General features: G+C 46.6%; 1 protein-coding gene across 3 annotated transcripts in view; it reads right to left on the reverse strand.

Annotated features, from left to right (window-relative positions):
- SUSD6 (sushi domain containing 6) overlaps positions 1-20,724 on the reverse strand; it is a 92,204-nt gene extending 71,480 nt beyond the window's left edge. For 2 of the 3 annotated variants that reach the window (XM_082384419.1, XM_082384420.1), the window contains exon 1: positions 20,424-20,724. The gene's annotated coding sequence lies outside the window, so the exon portion shown is untranslated. Of the gene's footprint in view, positions 1-20,031; positions 20,200-20,423 lie in introns of those variants that run through there. The other variant, XM_082384421.1, reaches the window with a different exon arrangement.
- Between the last annotated feature and the right edge of the window lie 533 nt (positions 20,725-21,257).

Genomic DNA, 21,257 nt, shown 5'->3' on the forward strand with positions numbered 1-21,257 from the left:
GTGGGTACAATAAAACACTAAGTCGGGACTTTCCTGGTGGCCCAGTGGTTAAGACTCCACACTTCCACTGCAGGGGGCATGGGTTCGATCCCTGGTCTGGGAACTAAGATCCCACATGCTGCGCAGTGCGGCCAAAAAAAAAAAAACAAAAAAAAAAAACACAACCACTAAATCGTGAGGTATGAATTTTAGAAAATAAGGAAGAACAGCAACTACTTGACAGTTATGGACAGAATAATGGGAGAAAAAAAAAAGACATAGAAATGGATCTGAACCAAGACAATTAAAGAGGGCCGTAAAAAGGAAGGAAGGGAGATCTGACCTGAAAGCCTTGAGTGCTGAGTAAGTATGGAGAGATAGAGAGAATTTCTGGGGCTGGAAGGCTTAAGTAAGCATGATAAATTAGGAAGGTAGGGGTGGGGAAAGAAGTCAACAATCAGGGAAGAACAGAAAAAAAAAATCCATCTGAGATCCTTCAGGGCAAGGGACAATTCTTACGGTTTTCCTGGTATCCATCACATAGCAGACTCTGGTTATTCCACAAAGTATTAAGTATTCAACTGAATACTTACGATAAGGCCAGATTGTACAGCTATGAAAAACAGGCAGAGAAATTCAGCTTTGGATCAGTAGGTAGTGAGGAGCCAATGAATGTTCTCGAGCAGGAAACATGACCTAATCCAATTCAACGGGCATTTACTAAAGGCCTACTATGTGAGAGGCACCAGAATACTCGGTCCTCACCCTCAAGGAGCACCGCCACCATCGGAAGGGATGGTAATATGACCTCCCACACACATAGGGCTGCATTCTCTTACCTAGTCTCACTTGAGATAAGAACAATGTTAACCGGACATGAACCTGGCAAGAGAGGCTTAAGTAGCCTGGGAGGCCAGACAGGATGATAAGGTCTGGGCCAGAGTGGTGGTGACAGAAACCTACAGAAGAAAGAACTGGCAGGAGCTGGTTACTGACTAGACAAGAGGGGCTCATAAGAGGGGAGTCACGATGACACAAAGTCCGAGAGCAGGATGACTCGGATTTCAGTTCCCAGATGGTGACATATCTTCAGCCCATGCTTTGGCCCACTGACCGCCTAACGCTAAGGTCAGTCGGCTCCACCATTCTGCCCGTTTCTGGGAATGAGGGTTACACACTCCATCCTTCCCATCCACACACAGTTCTTTATGCTAGTTGTGACTTCCTGTAATTCCCATTTGCAAGGGGGTAAAGGAGATCGATGAGGAGTTGACAATTCCTTTGTCCATCACAACAGTAATAAATACATCTCAATAGTCCTGCCCTAAAGTTTTACTGGCAGCTCTTATTCCGGGAAGAGGAGAAAAGGGGGAGGAAGCACTACATTTTAAAAGCCTTGAGGCAGTGTTCTCCTTACCCAGTGAGTTTTCCTCCTAGACAGAGCCTCCCCAGCGACATTTAGCAAGGCAGAGGCAAGAGATGGAAAAGTATCAACCCTGAGAGCCAGTACCAGTTCCTACAGAGAAAAGAGGCCCAAGATCCCACCCCACCTGGCTAGGTGAAAAATGAGCACACAGTCAAGAGGGCAGAATCAGCATGAAGCAGGCCCAAAACACTTGAGTACACAGAATCCATGGAAACAAGTAGCTGGCCTTCCACAGTAACTGCTCTCTAGGGGAGACGACACTTGAGGACTGGCCAAGTGCTCATCCCAAAGTAGAGCTGCCCAGTGTAAGGCTCTGAGCCACAGGAGGGCCAGCTTGGCTCCCAAAAAGGTGGCCCCTCCTCAGAACCCTGACACCCTGCCAGCCACTGCCATCCCTGATCATCCTAGACAAAAGCAGCACAATAACAGGTGAACAGTGGTGACCTCGGGAAGGAAAAATCACAGCTGATTTTCTCCCTCCATGATTGCAAGTAACCTGTATTTCCTATTCTTTCTTCAAGAAACAAGTAGAACTTGTGGTTTCTTAAATTTTTTGAAAACAAGTAAGTTGATGGCGGAAATGAATTTGACATGTGTACCATGACAAAGGGAAAGTGCAACTTAGCCCTCTTTCCTAATCATTAAACAAGAATAAGAGGAAAAAACGAGTGCAGACTGAATGAAGAACAGTTATTGGTTAAAACAACTTGGTGGATTCTCTGACATTTTCTAAACAAGTGCTTCCCTCCCACCTGTGACATATCCTGACTGCCTGAGAACAGTCACCCACACCCTTCACACAGCGGCTCGGAGAACTAAAACTGGGATGCTGAGAATATGTTATCACAAAGCTTTTTCCCAGTGCTTGGTTTAGGCTTCCTATGGTTGGCAAAAGGCCTTTCATAAGCCGGTGGCTTGGCTGTGTCAGTGGGAGAGGGACGTTTTGTTACCCTGCAGGACTCTACTCTGTAACTGGGGTGGTCATACTCCCAGTAACATGAAACCTCAGGATAATAAAAATAACAACAATAATAACAACATTGTTATTATTACCTGGAACCTGACTGCCTAATCACTGCACAGGAATCTAAGCATTTTCCATCTAATATCTGATTTAATCTTCACAAGAACCTTAAAAGGTAGGTACTACTACTATCTCCATTTCTGGACAGTGGTTAAATAACTTGTCCAAGGTCACAGAGATAGCAAGGTTACAAACTAAGCAGTCTGACCCCAAAGCATATAATCTTGCTAGAGGTTCAAATCAATTCCATGTTAGATAATGTAATTCATTTTAAATATTAAAATTATCCTGGATATATTATGGAATAAGAGGCAAAACTTCCATTCACTAGAAAAAGAAAACAGGAAGCTTTGAAGATTGTTCATACTGCTGCTTGCAGCTCTGCACCCTCTTGAGTGGGCTTGGACTTGGCTTCCCAGCTCTACTTCAGAACCTAAGCAGAGGGAAGTATTTTAACATGCAGACCAACTCTAGGGCCCCAACAAGGGAAGGATTCCTCAGGTATAGTGTGGATCAGGTGATTCTAAAGCACACATTGAGAAACACTATTTTGGGGTATTCTAGGAAACTTTTTTTTTTTTTTTTTGGATTTATTTATTTTTTTGGCTGCGTTGGGTCTTCGTTGCTGTGCATGGGCTTTCTCTAGCTGTGGTGAGCGGGGGCTACTCTTCGTTGTGGTGCACGGGCTTCTCATTGTGATGGCTTCTCTTGTTGCAGAGCACGGGCTCTAGGCGCACAGGCTTCAGCAGTTGTGGCACACGGGCTTCAGCAGTTGTGGCTCACGGGCTCTAGAGCGCAGGCTCAGTAGTTGTGGCACATGGGCTTAGTTGCTCTGCGGCATGTGGGAATCTCTCCGGATCAGGGCTTGAACCCGTGTCCCCTGCATTGGCAGGCGGATTCTTAACTGCTTAATAGAAACTTCAACACCAAAAGGCTGAGTGGGGAAGAGTTTTTTTTTTTTAAATGTGTGATTTTTCGCAGTCCCAACACAAAGCTTGTTGCCTAGGGCTTTGCACTCATTTGTAAATTGAATAAAGATGCACTCGCTTTAAGATTTTGCCTCTCTGTGTTTTAGTCAGAGTTAGTAAGTGTCCATCCACATATGTGAGCTCACCAATTTTGTCCTTCCTCTTCGGCTTAAATTATCTATGTCAATTGCATTACTATCCAAGAAAGATGGCTCCAAGTTCGGAAACGGTTTTGGTAATTTGATTAAGTTGTACAGAAATGCTAATGCTTTCTTGGGCACCAGTGACCTTTCCCTGATCCTTTCTGGTCTCTGAGGGTTAAGTCCTGGCTGCTGCCTCCCCCTGAGGTGGGACCCCCTCTATTCTCTGATTTCCTCAGGGTCTTCACAGAGGCCACACAGTCCAGCCAAGACTTCAGATTGTCTGCTTCTGCTGCTACTTACCAGCTGTGCCATCCTAGAAAGTGTTTTTTATCCTCTTTTGGCATCAGTTCTCACAACTGTAAAAATGGGTATAATATAAGCAACCTACTCTGAAGCTGCTGTGAAGATTAAACAAACTAATATATGTAAATCACTTGGAACAACGCCTGGCACACAGAAAGCACTCAATACGTGTTATCTTTTATTATGACTCCACCTTGCAATATTAAGAAAGTTTTGAATGAATCTAGAGTTTTATATTTTTGAAGCAGTCTCAATTCATTATTACTACGATCAGCCCTCACAATAACCATTTACGTGAGACAGGACTTAAAGTTTACGGATGCTTCCTGCTATGAGGAAAAGGAACTGACCTGGCCTGTTACTCATGAGCTGTTTGCTCATTAGTCCCAGTCACTGGGTCAGAGACCCACCTCCGTCATCTTTGGATACCACTCCCCACACACATGCCAGCAGGCGTCAGTAAATCAAGGCTGAACTGCACTGAAGGTTTACAGCAAGGGCGGGCCGTGCTATAAACAGAGCAACCCCAGCCTTAAGGCAAGGAGCGGGGGAACAAATCAGAGTCCCTGTTCTGGGAACTTCCTGGCTACCCTGAACACAGAGACAAGAGGGCTAATTTCCTAGTCCTGACTCCCACCTCATCCCCGGGAGAAAAAGGAGCAGCTGCAGGAGAGGGAGCAGCCAGAGGTCACTTAGAGGGAAATGGCAGAACTGTCCCTGCACAACCTCTGAGGCAGCAGGGAGTCAGGATAATATAACACGGCATTACCCAGCCCCTCCTGCCAGGCCAAACGGGGATCCATAAATGCGGTGTTTCAAAGGCGAATAATGCTGCCTTCACTAACTGAAATGGGAGTTGCTTTTGAGTAGAGTACAGGCCAGTCTATAAACACCAGGAATTAAAAGGCTTCCTGTAGGGCCCAACTGCCACCGGCCTAAAGACAGAGTCTATCTGGCCCTCCAGACCCCAAACACACTCCACAGCACTTCCTTCAGGGAAGAGCTGCCATCATCCAATGGTACACCCCCTCAAAGTGAAACCATAATCCTTTTTTTTCTTCTTTTTTTCCACTTCAGATGACTTTGCTAAGCAACCTCTCCTTTCCACATCCTTCACCCAGCACCGTTCACTCCCCAGCACCCTCCACAGCAGCTCCCCACCTGACCCTGTCCTCTGCTCTCCAGGCATTTGTTTTCTGTCTCCCTCACCACCTCATCCTCCACCCCAACAACTTCCTAATACATGCGCATTTTATCTGCCATGAAAACAACACAGGCTTTGGAATCCCTCCAACCTTGGTTCAGGCTCCACACAGTTACTTACAGTACTTTACTTTTTAGAGCTTGGTTTTCTGATCCATGAAGTGGAGACAGGCCCTCCTAGGTACAACACCTAGCACAGGGCCTGGCACAGAGCGGGCACTCAGTACTTCCTGCCTTGTCCCACTCCCCACAGGATTTTTCTTCTTCCTTCTTTCCTGGGCTCTGTGACCCTGATACAGTCACTCTTTCTAGGTATCACACCTGCTACATCCAAAGGTCTCAACTCAAAGGAGTGACTCAAATGATGAACATTTTAGTCCCCGATGCTATCTGTGTAGCAGGCACATTCTGGGCACATGGTCCCATCAGCAACCTTCAAATTACACTAAAGAGAGGACTGGTCACCTTCTATCTCCCCACCACAAATGACCCATTTAATGAGAAAAGTAACCAGAGGGGATGGGAGGACACGGAGTTGAGAGTCACTTGTGGCCAGAAGCAGGAGATAAATAAAGGCCTCTGTAAGGTAAGGGTAGCATTTCCACATGCAACTAAAAACCCCAAAAGGAAAATTCCCGTAATTCCACATTTACATGTAAAAATTTTAAATCAATTCTGACAGCAAGAACATCTGCCAGTTTTGCTAGAAACACCATCTGGTTCATTTCTGATAAGCCCCAGGCACAACTTCACACAGGCCAGGAACTGCCTACAGTTTGGTTCCCAAAAGGTGGCATCCTCAATGACAGCTCCAAGGCAGTGTGCCATTCCTCCCTCCCTGGAGCCCTAAGGCTGCTCCTGCTAGCTCATGATTAGACCTGAAATAAGCCCAGAGCTTGACTCTTTTGTAAGTACCTCCTCCAAAACTTCCAGGCATCACCCTTATAACCAGAATTAATTTAAGCAAGTCTGTCTCCAAAAACCCGATAAATACTACAGAAACATGACAAACAGCAGGAACAACTTGTGTTTCAGAGGGGCTTTCATAAGCCAGGTGGGAGGGCAGCTTCTCCACTGAAGAGTCTTATTTTTCAATTAGCTAAGAGTAAGAGGGTCCCCTCCACAAGGTCTTTAAGCTCCTCCAAGTACCTGCCTTTTGTCAAGCCAACAGGAAACACTTTGATGCACTTCATGGAGGTCTTCAGGCCACCATAAATAAGGAAAAGAAAGCAGCCTGGGAGTCAGAGCAGACTTGTCTCGAGGTGCAATGACTTGGTTTGTGGTGCCTCAACAGCAGGCCTATTCTTCAGATCCTGATGGGGAATTAAGCATAAAATGTGAACCCAACACCTACAGCAACGATATACCCCAAAGAAAAATGGACTACAAGGTTCACTAGCCACCACTAAACACAAATGGAAAAAGGTGTATTTGAAACACACGAAAACAGGATAAAAACTATCATGTGCAAGAGTCTGTACAAATATGTACACCCCTGGGACTTCCCTGGTGGTCCAGTAGTTAACAATCCGCCTTGCAACGCAGGGGACGCGGATTCGATCCCTGGTCAGGGACACATGCCGTGGGGCAACTAAGCCCACCTGCTGCAGCTACTGAGCCCATGCACTCTGGAGCCCGCACGCCACAAACAGAGAGCCCGCGTGCTGCAACTACTGAGCCTGCGCACTCTGGAGTCTGCTCACCACAACTAGACAGAAGCCCACACGCCGCAACGAAAGATCTCACATGCCACAACAAAGATCCTGCGTGGGGGCTTCCCTGGTGGCGCAGTGGTTGAGAATCTGCCTGCCAATGCAGGGGACACAGGTTCGAGCCCTGGTCTGGGAAGATCCCACATACTGCGGAGCAACTGGGCCCGTGAGCCACAATTACTGAGCCTGCGCGTCTGGAGCCTGTGCTCCACAACAAGAGAGGCCGCGATAGTGAGAGGCCCGTGCACCGCGATGAAGAGTGGTCCCCGCTTGCCGCAACTGGAGAAAGCCCTCGCACAGAAACGAAGACCCAACACAGCCAAAAATAAGTATAAATAAATTTAAAAAAAAAAAAAAAAAAAAAAAAAGATCCTGCGTGCCACAACTAAGACCCGACGCAGCCAAATAAATAAATAAATATTCAAATAGGCACACGCCCTCTTCTAGTCCACTAAGCAAACCTGGGTTGGTGAAACTTTAAACACTGTACTGCCTGTATTGTTCACCAATTTTTGGTATTTCATGACCCCTGTGAAGACGCAGCAAAGCAAATGTGGTAAAGAGAGAACTGAGAAGGCAAGGGTGAGAAGCAGGCAGTACAAACCCAAGGTGAGAAACTGAGGCATAATCAGCTCTGGCCTCACAACTGGGTTTGGGGATGAGAATCTCTCACTCTCTGAAAACAATGCTGGGCAGAAATCACTCAGCGTTTTTTCCTCTCAAAATGTGAATACACAGAACAGGAGCCCACAGCGAAGCTCCAAACTGACTTCCCACCAAGTGTGGCTTCAACTCACCCATTCAGCCGCACAGACAGGCAGCTAGCTGAGGAGCAGGGAGGAAGCCACCGGCAGTACCAAAGTGGTGTGGAAACAGGCCTACCCCACAGAAGCTGAGCGTCCTTGTGCCGGCCCTCCAGGACAGAAGGAGGAGGGCTGGGAGGCTGTCGGCGTGGACTCCAGCAGCAGGGCAGTTTAACAGAGAAGGCCAGACCGGAGGAGCTGAGAAAACTGAACCCACAACAAGGGCAGTGGTCAGGAGTCCACCACCTGACAAGCCAGGAGGATGTGAAAGAAAAGCAAGAGGAAACAAGCCCCTCCCTTTTGTCAATCTGGATACGGTCCATCTGCCTTAGAAAGTAGAGGAAGGATGTGGCCCTAAACTGGCCTCTCCCCTTCTCGGAAAAACTGACCCTCGATAATCCCTGCTGTCCAGACCAGCAGCATGTTTCACACCCAGCACCTGGCCGGTGCTTCGCGTCTGCCCATCGGTGAGACCTCCCTGGGTTGCCACCTTGGCCGACAGGCCGCACAAGCATAAGCATCAGCGTCACCATTTCTGCTGCTAACTCAGCCCTCGGCCTTACGACAGCACACTTGTCCTAAACTACTCTGTGCCTCACATTCTGTAACTTTAAAGTGGGCATCACTCCCACCTCACTTCCAGGGTAACTGAGAGGATAATAGCCAACAACAGATAATATTTACTGAGCGCTTACTATGAGCCAGGTACCAGGCTAGTTGCTTTCCATGTCTCCTCCAAACCCCCCTATGTAGTAGATACTGATGTTAACCCCCATTTTCAGTTTAAGAACTGGGGCTTAACAAAGAAACTTATCCAAAGTACACAAGCCAGACAGAAAATCTAACACTACAAAAAGCAAGGGTCAAATACTAATTAATACCACTTCTTCCCCAAATAAACTGCCATGAGTATCTTTTACTTGTCAGACACTGAACCTAGTGTTTTAACTATCCCATTTTATTTGATTTTCATAACAACCCCATGAGGGGTTACATTTCAACATAATTTTAATTATTTAAGTTATACATGCCAACAGTGAAAATTCAAATGAAACAAAAAGTTTAAGAAGTTATAGTTTCCTGTTACCCTTTATCACCCCAGAATTCCCACCCCAGGTAATCATTAATACTCTGGTAGGTCTACCCCTCTAGAGATAGGTAGTGGTAATATTATCATCTCCATTTTACAAGTGATAAAACTGAGCATCTGAGAGGTTAAATTTGCTCAAGGTCATACAGCTGGGAAGTGGCTGAGCTGAGACGGGAAGCAGGGCGAGTCTGGTCCCAAGGCCCGCTCTCCTCCGCTGCCTCCCACTCAGTACCCACTCCTCGAAACAATCGTCCATTTTCATTCACCATAGGAAAGGGGGAAGCTCTGCCTGGCCCACAGCCAGTCTCACTTCTCCACTTTCCCAACCAAATGGAAACAGCAAACAGGCTGTCCGAGCACACCCTGCCCCAGGAACATTGGCACTGCTTTATGTTTTTCAAATCTAAGCTGTCCTGATGAGGCAGGACCTTCACCTCCAACCTCCTCACTGCCCAGACAGGCTCACCTTCTGCCTCTGAAAGTAAGGGCAGGACAATGGGGAAGAGGAGGTCAAGCCAGGCCTACCAGGAGACCTTGGATCCCCCTGTCAGCAAGAAAGGACACTCTTCAGGAGCCCTTAGGAGTACTGAAGCGAAGACAGTCCGCCTTTGGAAACAGCTGCGGGGGGCATCTCAGGAAGGTCCGGACCCACAGTTGGCGCCTAGAGTCAGAACTCACCTGCAGAAAGACAGAACAAGACTGCAACGATGCTGATACAGACTGCAGAGCCCTCAAAATCGCCAACACAGAGCCCTTAGAACCCGAGGAACTTAGAATCGCCAACACAGAGCCCTTAGAACCCGAGGAACTTAGAATCGCCAACACAGAGCCCTTAGAACCCGAGGAACTTAGAATCGCCAACACAGAGCCCTTAGAACCCGAGGAACTTAGAATCGCCAACACAGAGCCCTTAGAACCCGAGGAACTTAGAATCGCCAACACAGAGCCCTTAGAACCCGAGGAACTTAGACTTTCTGCTCTGGCTCACCCCCAAACGGACCTCTAATAACCTGAAAACTGCATGGGTTTCTAGATACCAGGGTTTTGCCCCTGTGGCCTCCCTGCTCCTCCAAAAAATAAAAGTAAAACCCTTCTCAGACTATATGGCAATGCTTTTTCCTTAGTTAGGAGATGAAATTTGCCCTTTCTAATTACACACACTTTCACATCTCTGTCCCATCAGTACACAAAAACATACCGACCTTTAGAGTACCTATGTTGAGATGGGGGTAGGGACGAGGCAAGGGGTTGTTACATTGCTTTTCACACACAAGTTAAAATTTATCAAGTCTGCAATTCCAAGAGCTTTCCTATTTCCCAGCAGGATACCAATGTTTGATTCAACCTCAGCCCTGGCTGACTCAGCATCCCTATTTACAAGCACAGTGGACGCTAAATGTCCACTGGTTACCAAAGGCCTTGGCTTTCCCATTTGTAAAATGGGACTGAAACCTTCCTCACAGTAATTATCTGATTTCTTATGTGAAAGCACTTTATAAAATAAATAAATCTTTATTGCTATTAATATGAATGCCCAACCTACATAAGTAAAAGAAGAAGAAACTTAAACCACCCCCTCCCTCCTCAAGGGGTTTGACATCTATGAGGGGAAAAGATTAACCAAAACACTGGAGAACAATTCAAAATCTTGGTTATACTGTGCTGCAAAGAATCCCTGTGGGGAGATGATTATATGGGAAAGAGCATCCAATACTTGTTCAATTAATAAATTAGTTCAGATGCACTGCTTAACAAACATCTACTTGTTACCATCCACAGAAAGTTTTACCAACACCAAAGGCTCTGGAATCTGTTCATTCACTGTCACACACATCCCAAGAAAAACAGTCAGCATTTGCAGAGAGCAGCCCTTCTTTCAAAGATGTGATTTTTCAAAAGCATTCACAGACCTTCAAATGAGATGACCCACACAATTATATTTTGTAATTCCAGGAGCAAAAGAACCGCCCCCAGAAGAGCTCAGTTGTGGAGAACAAACAGAAACAAGCCATCCTGTGTTAACCACTTCCTGGCCTGCAGCCAGAGTCACAGTGGATAACATATATATATGTAAAAAAGGCCAAACCAGTAGATGCACACATGTAAATTGGCTTTAGGGTATGACTGATGCCTCCTGAGGCTTTTAAAAGAATGACAGAGTTTTCCAGAAACAAAGACCTGCACTTGAAAATTAGAAGGGGTGAATCTCTGGTCTCGGATCAAAATTCGTAAGGGGTCCTATAGATTGTTTTTGACTGGCCTTGCTAAAACATTTTGGACAACAGCCAATACCCTCTCTTTCCTTCTCCTCCTCCCACCTCCATGGTTCCTGAGCTGTCTTCTTTTCCTGCCACCAGTCAGAGTAAACTTGGTGAATGTTAACAGCTTTTTATCACCTTGTTTATATTTGTTTTTCACTCAAACCAAGCCTCCCCCCAAATGTTTCTTTTTAGAATTTCATCAATAATACCACTCTTACATTCCTTGTCATCAAGGCTTATGGCCTCAAGGTCACTTTGCCCTCTCACCCTTTTTACTTTAATCCTCTATACCTGGTCAATCCTTCTCAACCAGTCAATTAATCCAGAAGCTGAGTATAAAGAAGTGGACAAGACAGTCACTGACCTCAGGGAACTTCCAGTCTCAGCCTAGAACCTGAGCCTACATGGAGATGGCTTACCCACAGAGGTAAAACATACGGGGATGTGCGTTTATTGGGACCCTTATTTGTGCCAGTAGTGTACTAGGTCCTTTACTGCCCCCAGCAAGTTATAAAGCCAGATATATCAGGAAGAGACGCAAATTAACATATCTAAAATTGAGGCTTGAAAGAAATGGAGAAAAAAGGATTCCCTAAGGAATTCACACCACTGATCCTACCTATTTCCCTTCTCCCAATTTCTCACTGTTGAATTCACACCCGCTTTTCTCTCTAAACTAAAAAAAAAAAAAAAATACTTCAGGGTCAGAAAACATTCCCACATTAAACACTGGTTAGTTAAGTAAAGCTGGAAAACCGGAATCCTCACACCAGACCAAACTCCAAACTCCTAGACCGAGCTTGCTCCACAGAGAAAGGCAATTTGCTCTCTTGCTAGGGAGGCCAGGAGGAATTCTCCAAGGGTATTTTTCAGGTCCTCCTCCCTTCCAGGGTGGTTGCTGGTTTGGAGCACAAATGTCCCCGAAGAAGCCAGAGCCACTCCTTCAGCGTAGCCAAGCTGAAAGCCTGCTTTACACAACAGATCCCTCCAACGCTACTGTCAAATTAAGTAAGCCGTGGGTACTCCCCCAGACTGTTAACTTCTGGAGGGCAAGTGCTGTGTGCATTTTGTTCTGGTTCACAACTGCATACCTAGCACTTAACCACCACGGGCATTCACTAAATACCTGCCACACAAATGACTTGACTTCCTTCCTTCCTCTTGGTTTCTGCAGCAACCCTCTACCCACCTCCCACCAGCCTGACATCACAGCCCAACCAGATTTTCAGCTCACAAATTATGAGAACTTGAAGGTGCATGTAAAGGGGAAAATAAGATGGACCAATGAAATCTTATGAAACCCAGAGCCTGTTTTTCTTGCCATCCTGCTGTGTAACAAGCAAAATTCCCACAGGACTGAAACAAGGAGGTAGATGGCCTTCCCATGGCAGAGTGTCTACCTGGGAGTGGATGAGAATCAAGGATTGATAAAAGTGTGCACCAGCCAACATACCATTTGTTAATTCTCTAAAAATGTCCTGAGCATGCCAATTGAAAGAACAACACCCACTGAACACCAAACTACTCACTGGCTTTCTGGGATGGAGAGAGCTAGCATATATGACACCTCAACCCGAGAAGTCTATTTCCTTCCTGGCTGGTTACAGACACAGTTAGGGACGTGTGTTCACACTGCATGTGGACAGGTGGCTGACCCACATAAAATAAACCTGAGGATATCAGAACCACAGTTGTGAAGGGTTTCAGTCTGCTACGAGGGAGGGGCCATCAGCCGTCCTAGACAGCATCTTCTCAAATACTGGGCAGTCCTACTACATCTAGGATGCCACCAGCACCTACCTGCCACTGTCCCACCTGGGTGAGCGAGACCCAAACGGGAAAATGACTCAGGAACCACATCCCATTGGCCTGGAGTCAGGTGGTGTTTTCTAAATTGTAAGGAAGCACAGTACAGAGATAAAAGAGTTAAGCAGGCCCAGCCTAAGCACAACTCCCATTTTAAGAACAGTTCTTCTTAAGAACTGAATTTAAAGACTCATTCCCTTTTGTAATTTCACTATCAGACTCAAAACCACAATCACAGAAGGGATAGGAGTTTGTTCCTAACGATATGAACCACATACCCTTCTGGGCTCCAATCCCCTTTCCTGGAACAGGCCCAGAGAAGAGAAGTTGATCACACTGGGATAGAAAAAGTACCAGACTAGGAATCTGCAGCCCTGGCTTCTCCCCTGGCCCTGTCATCACTCAGGAAAATGAGCTCTGAGCAACCATTTCCCATTTTTCTATTCTATAAAGTGAGGCTGTAAAATGAGACCATCCTCGGAGTCCCATCCTCCCAACTCTAGCATTTCATGAGCTCTCTCTGGTCACATGCTTGGCTTGTTGTGCAATAAGTTTTGGTAACATCTGGATACTACAGTCAAGCATTCAAATCTTCAGATAAGAGTCCTGTCTCCTCACTCAGCCTTTTGAGACTCCTAGTACTTGGGAACAGAATTTGTATTAACAGGTAGAGCCCACTCCAAATCTAAAACTTTTGGCAGTGAACAGCGGCAGGGAAGTTATGGCTGCATTCATACACATTTACACACACACACGAGGGAACTTTCTGGAAAAACTGGTCCTTGGACTTGGCTCCAGGTGAAGGAACCTGACACAGGTACAGGGGAAGATGATTCAACTTCCTAGTGTTTGTCTGGCTTGTTGGACAAAGGGCATGTGCCCTGTGTCCCATGTGTTTCCGAGGTAGAACTATCTTGACCCTCTGACCCTTAAGTGGCCTACACATGCACACTTTCAAGAGCTTCTGGGAGGGACCTAGGAGCAGGAAAAGCAAGACCAGCTATTGGTCACGAATGCTAGGAATTCCAATTAGAACAAGAGTGAAAGAAGGCACTGCACTATTTCAGTACTGAGGCTGCTATGATGTAAAACCACCCAGGGGTAGATTAATCTGTAGAGGAAATGACACTCCCAGCAGCACCATCTGTTCCTCTTTGTGTCTGGCCCGATCTATATTTTAAACCTCGGGTGCAACTAAGGTCCACCAGTAAGAGCCCGTAAGAGCCATTCTAAATAACATTCTTTCTCAGGCCTGCGTTTAAACCACGCTCACAGCCCCTCTCCCTCCCCCCCTCACGGGCTGGCTCTCTATTCAGCAAGCATGCCACTCCCCAGTCTAGCAGCAGCCTCCAAGCAGGTGCACAGAACCCTCGCATGGAATTTTTCATAAGGAAAGGGAAAACTTCTGAGAACTATAAATTACATTGATAAGGAAGGCTCTGTGGGGTTCACGGTAACACTCTCTCCAAAAGACACAATGATGCAATTTACAACTGAGGCTTCATGCTGAAACCCCCCCCCCTTTTTTTTAAAGCAGCAGTACGTGTGCACTGAATTTAGGCACTAAAGCATCTGTCAACTCTCACTACTGTTTAAAGTTCTGCACCAAAGATTTGGAAACAATGCTACTGGAGAGTTCAAACCTCTTAAACAATATATATATATATGTATATACACACACACACACACGTGTATATATATACATGTATATATGTATATAAATACACGTATATATACACATATATACACGTATATATATGTATATGTGTATGTAGCACCTTTTCGTAATTCAGGGCAATACCCTCAACACCACAGGACCAAGAGATTTCGCTATACTGTTCTTGCCCAAACAAACTACATAACCAAGTAGAACGTTAACTCCAAAGTAGAAATATGGATGCAGCTTTTAAGATATCTCCCTGAGAAATGAAAACATATGTCTACATGAAACCCATGGGTTCACGGCGGCATTATCCATAATAACCAAAAAACACAAACAACCCAAATGATCATCAGCTGATGAATGGATAAACAAAATACGGTAGTATATCTAAACCACAGATTGTTCAGCAATAAAGCAGAATGAAATAGCGATATATGCTGCAACATGGATAAACCTCAGCAACATCATGCTAAGTTAAAGAAGCCAATCATTAAAGACCGCATATCGTATGATTGTATTCAAATGAAATGTCCAAATAGGTAAACTATAGAGAGCGGATGAGTGGTGCCCCTGGGCTAGAGGGATTATAGAGGAATAGGGACTGACTACTAATGGAGTTTCTTTTGGGGGTGATGAAAATGTTCTAAGATTAGATTAGATAAGATTATGGTGATCGTTGGACAACTCTGTAAATATACTAAAATCCACTGCCTGTACACTTTAAATGGATGACCTTTATGATATATAAATTGTCTTAAAGCTGTTTTTAAAAAATGTCATATGAGAAAATAAAATCACCCCTCCAAAAAAACAAAAAATCTCCTTGAGCAAACTTAGAAATAATCTAGATGTATGAGAGAGGGTATTTAAATCACAGCTGATCTATTTGATGGAATTTTATAAAGCCACTAAAAATAATTATAAAGGCTATGTGTTATTATAGGAAAATGTTTATGCTATAATGTTAAATGAAAAAAAAAACGAAATACAAAAGTGAACGTTACAAGGACTACCAACTAAAAGAAAAAGTAGAATACATGGAAATGTTTGTGTTAGGATGGTAGAATCATAGTGGTTCCCCCCCCTCTATTTTTCAAACTTTCCGTAATCTTGTCCCAGTGTATTCACGATTAAAAACAAAAAAAAACCCTCAGTCCTCCCTCAGTTTGCCTTGACTACAACTTAAAACGCAAAATAAGCAAAACCACCTTGTTCTCTTTTTCAAGTTCCCTTTTTTAAACTTCCATCCACTTAGTTTACTGAGATCAACTAAGAACAACTCAAAGAAGGAAGAATGGGGTAAACACTCCTCCTCTGCTATTCCCAGAAGCTAGTTTCATTTTCCTGGCTTTGTCAGAAACCAAAGCCTAGTCTAGCCAAAATTTCAGCAAGGAGAATCTACACACAGGGCAACTCATGTTCTGTTCTTAAACTTCTGTGGGTGAAGCAAGTCACTGCTGGCAGGAGGCTGGATTTGGAAAGATCAGACTTTCCCCCTCCTTAAAAAAGGATAGAAAGAAAGGGGAAGCTGGGAAAAAGCCCCTATTTGTGTCTGTTCTCTGAGGTTTTGTGTCCAATCTCCAACTACAGGAGGAAAGAATCCTGAGTCATTTAATCTTTCACCACAGAAGATCCTCTTCTGAGTAATAAAGAATTGTCAGTCACCACCTCTGCCATCTGCAAACCCACTGAGAACCTATTACTATCATCAGGAATCCCAGGCTACCTGTCCCCAAATCAAGCAACGGGGCTCTGCCAAAAAAATAATAATAATAATGGTACGTGTGTATGGGAGGGGAGAGTACATTTAAGGGCACACTGCTATCAGGTAATTTTAAGGATCCACTAACACTGGCGACAGTAAACAGGGAGCTACATCTGTTTCTGCTTGAGAAAAATGCTTCAATAATATCCTGTCTCTGGAGTACTGCATGAATTCTTGGCACGCGGCTTCAGATGCTTCAAGTGTGGCTATTTTCCTTTTTCGAGATATAAGAGCCAGGGAGGGAGAATACATCACAGGCAACACGAGAGTCTGTGAAACCCGTTCAGTTCTCACCACAGTCGCTGCATTTTCTGCTATTGCATTTTCTGCTCCGTGAGTCTCTTCACGGAGACTCAGCTGTCCCCTAGCCCTGACAGCAGCACAGGTGGCCTTTCACAGCTGAAGTGACCCAACTCGGCACCACCGAGAGGCCTACCAACAGAGTGGAGACTTCCACACTCAGGTAAGAACCAGAGGATGAGAGAGCAAATAGAGGAATCCTGCTGGTTTCTAGGCCAAAGAACTAAAAGGGAAAGAAAAAGGACAGCATCACAGACACAGGTGAGCATAAGAAAAAGGAAACATCCACAGGTGCCCGACAGGCTCTGCCACTAAAACCTAACCCTTGTAAGAGGTGCCTCTTTCCCCAGTACCTCTACTTTTTCAGATAAAGGTTTCACACGGATATACTGGAACTTACAGCCATCTAAGGGAACAACGGCTGCTGCCTTGAATCCTAGCTGGGGCAGGAGTGAACACATCTTGATGCTCAAGGACGATCACCCCCATGCTGTCCTGAAACTGTCATTAGTCTCAGATCCACAGCTGTTAGCAGCTTCAAATACTCATCACACACATCCCCCCAGCCCCAACCCTGAGCTGCATCCTTCATTCCCACCAATGGGGAAACAGCCCTACCACATTACAGGTATCATTTCTCACTGCTCTAGTTTCCAAGTTTCCTGCAATGTGGCAACATAACTTAAAAATACTAATTTTTTAAAAACCATTCCCATTAAGTGAAGCCTCACCACGGTGGGATATGTGGGTGGCTCCTAGACTGAAGCCATCTTGAGGAGAAACCAGGGGAAAGAGTCTCTATTATCATACAAGCAGGTGTCCTAATCCTCAACACTCAAGTCTGCACCACAGCAATATTTGCTTTCAAAGTTAAAAAAAAAAAAAAAAAAAAAAAAAAGACACTGGGCTTCTTCCTCTCCTTGTTCCTTCCCATCTTTCTCCTACTGCTTGAGGGAGTGCCCTCTACACAAGACTTCCCTACTGTCTAGGTGGATGAAAGAGGGAAAATGAATCCTGCTCGGCACCTTTCACTAGGAGATCACATGTCAAATTTAGGAGCTCAGTAAAACGCTTCATGCATGGCAATTACACAACTGGGCCTAGTGGGTCTGCAGACATTCAGGCCTCCAAGTAGGCATTTCAGGCCTGTAAGCAGGCATCACATCCCTGCTGCTGTCTCTCGGTGAATCGTCCCTGAGTAAATGGGGAACTAGAGGGGAAGACAAGCACATGTGCTCTCTGGCCTTCCTTCTCTGCCTGCAAGAGGCTCTGCTAAAGACATTCTCCCCAGTTCACTTGTTTTGGTACGGAAATGAGGAAGATTACGTGGCTCACTAATTTTTTAAAAAATACTGTAATTCTCTGAGCCCACAGACAGATACCAGTAGTCACCTGGCTATCAGAAGAGCTAAGAATGCGGAAGGAGAGTACTAGGAAAGATTTAAAACATAAGGCAAGTTTTTTTCTGGAGGATGGAAAAGCATGGAGGAAGTGAAACAATGCTGAGTAGCAATAAAGTTGAAATAAGTTCTTACTTTTAAGAAGCCAGATAAATTATTCCCTTCGGACGGTGCATATGTGTGTGTATGGAGGGGGAGGGTAGCTATAGGAATTGCTGCCCTGGGAACGGCAAGGGAGGAAATCCCCTGCCAGGAGACGCACCATTACATAAGAGCACAAGTTCAGTCACCACATAATGGAGACCTGCCAGGAAGCCAGACAAAGTGCTGAGGTCTCTTCATCTGCCAGCCTGCATCTGTAACACCTCATTCTACCTTTCTTCCTCTTCTTTCTATCTGCCCACATGCTGGGCTTTGAGAAGGCAAGCCTCAGCAAATAAGTTGAACTGCCATTTGACAATGGGTTTGCTCTCCGGGTTTAAGCACTGCAGGCCAGAGGAGAGGCATGTCCTACGCTGAGCACTCAGGGACCTGTCCCCGTCTAGCTGTAGGTAAGGTTTGGTTTCCTATGCCATTTCTACTACAGTATCCAAAAGACCACCCTGTGGACAGGGAGTTCTATTTATCAGGAGTGGTATCAGTACTGTTCTCTATTTAACGCACTGGTCAGGACTTCCTTAAGCAGCAAATGGCCACCAATGAAAATTAACAACATAAGCCAAAATAAATTGACTTGAAAACCATGAACTCTGTAAGAAATGGCAGGGTTCTGTCTTATTCACTGCAGTAACCCCAATACCTAGCACAGTGCCCGGCGTATATTCTGTATCACAAATACTTGTGAGTACTAAATTAAAAAAATGAATGAATGAACACACGAATGTTATGCAAATATACCATAAATGTGTACCTTGGAGAAAGAAATAAGGATGCGCATGATCTGAGAAAGCCTGAGGAAGTAGTGCTTTGGAAAGAGTCTAGAAAGACTCCAGTTTCAATTTTACCAAATGGTAAGCAAACTAGAAATTAACAGTATAATCTAGTAGTTCAGGGTGAGGGCTCTACTATGAGATACCTTTGTGACCTTGGGCAAGTTACTTGTTTGGCTTTACTCTCATCTGAAAAAATGAGAATAATGACAAAATCTACCACAAAAGTTTGTTGTTTATTAAATGAGATCAAGAAAGTAAAGTTCTTGGCACAAAACTCAGTTCACAGTAAGTCCTCAAGAACTTTCCCCTGTTATTGCTATTATTTTTTCATTATTAAATATCTCCTCTACTGAGGAGAAGGTAGATGTACTCCCCCTCCCCAAAACTCTGAAAATTTTCATTTCTGGTTGAATATGCATCTAGCTAAAAATGGAAAGCCCAGAAAATTCAAAACTCAATGCCAAGCACATGTCTCTACTAGCCTCCACTAGATGGTGACAATTTGGGTGTGGAATTCCCAAAACAGAAAAGGTGTATGTATGCATTCACCCCATTCATACATATTTTTTAAATCAGAGCAATGAAAAGAACAGAAGTGAATTAACCAGTGTAAAGGATGGAAAGACACTCTTGTCACCTCTGCAGACGTAGAAAGGGTGTAAAATACCTACGGTTTAATTGAACTGGGTAGTTTCACTGCACCTCTGTACAGAGCACACACAAGCCCAGTTAGCAAGAGCAGTAAAGCCCAGCGAGCCGCCTGCCACCAGGGGACATTCTATGGGAACAGCAGCAACAGGCCTCACTGCTGAACTTCCCTCGAACCAGCTGGAGACTTGTTCTCGACGCCTCTTTTCTCCTGGGTCTTACGGTCCCCAAAACCACCTCCCTCTCCTGACCTCCTTACAGGTAACTTCCCACTTCAGCAACCCCACAGTCACAACCCTGTGGGAGGGTCAGACCGACACCAGTATTTGTCTCTAAAAACCAGAAGTGAATAAAGAAAGTCTACATACATAAACAGGAAGTGGTTTCGGTGCGTCTCAGCCCGGATACTAAGAAAAGTTTTTAGATTTCAGACCAGACAAGGCGCGGGGGCTCCAGAAAGCTCCGGTGCTCGCACACCCGGGCTCCAAGGTGCCCTCGGAAGTCCACCATCGCTAAGCCAACCCTGCCCCAGCGCAGGACCCGCAGCTTTAGTTCGCTTGACAGGAAAACAGTAACAGTAATAAAGACAGCCAGCCTGTAACTACCTCCTCTCCAGCGACCTGCAAAATGTGGTCTCCACCCTGAATTCCGGGCCGGAGCGCGACCCCGCACGCCCGGCGAGGCCCGGGCGGCGCGCCTCGATCCCGGCCACCAAGCTCCCGGCCGCAAGCCGGCCGGCCGGTATTCCTCCCGGCCTCGGCACAGCTCCCCCCCGCCGCCCCCCCGGCCCACGCCGGCACCGGGCTCGCCGCCGGGCGTCGGGGTGACAGCCGGGCCGGCGCAGGAAGCGCGGAGAGCAGCCGACGCGGGGCGGCCGTCCGGGCTCCCCAGCGTCCCTCCAGGGCGGTGCGCCGGTCCTGCACCCCTGACAGCCGGCCGAGGGCGCCAGTGACACAATGCCCGGCCCCACCGTCCCCCGGCCGCGGTGACAACTCACCCGGGGAACGGCGCGGCGACCTCCGGGAGGCGGACGCTCGCAGCGTCCGCGGCGCCGGGATCCGCTCCGCCGCCTGCGCGCGCCCGCAGCCCTCTTGGGTCTAGGCGAGACCCCGAGTGCCCTTGTCTGGCTAGCGCTGGCCGGCGCTGCGGGAGGAGGAGGCTGGAGGCAGGGGACGAGGATGTCGCCGGCTTAGGAGAATGGAACGCGGCGGCCGTAGCAGAGGCAACGGCAGCAGTACGCGCGTCACCGGCCCAGCTGTACAGCGCGGGAGGGGGAGGCCCGCGGAGGGGGAGGGGAAGGGGAGGGCGAGAGGCGGGGCCAGGCGCGCACGCAACCAGCGCCGGCGTCGCGCCGCCGCGCCCGCCCCGCTGGGAAGCCCCGCCGGTCGACGGCTGGCAGCACGCACGCGCCGCCCGTCGGCCCGCACGCCCCGCGGGAGGCGAGACAGGGTGGGCGGGGGGTGTCCTTAAAGGGACCGTCACGCCAGCGCTGCTAGAGTGGATCGGGCGGTTGTACAGATTCAGACTGCGGTGCCTTTGCGCTGCACTCTCCAGTTCTTTTACTATTATTATTGTATTATTATTTGGATTACTGTTATTTGCAAAGAATTGGTTTGCTCTCCGGTCGACAAGGCGCTTTCATTCCTGTTGCCTCCTTAGCTCAGGAATCCCTCGCCAGGCCTGTCGCTAAGCGGTACTTCTCCCTGTGAAGCGGTATTCCTCAAACTATGTTGCGAAGCCTACCCACCTCAAAATTGTCCCAGGGGTGCAGGTGTAAAAATGCAGATTTAGGGTCCCACGTCCCGCCATTCTGATTCGAAAAAGCTACGAT

Source organism: Balaenoptera borealis (genome assembly GCF_965194805.1).
Source record: "Balaenoptera borealis genome assembly, chromosome: 3".
In the NCBI taxonomy this organism is placed as follows: domain Eukaryota; kingdom Metazoa; phylum Chordata; class Mammalia; order Artiodactyla; family Balaenopteridae; genus Balaenoptera; species Balaenoptera borealis.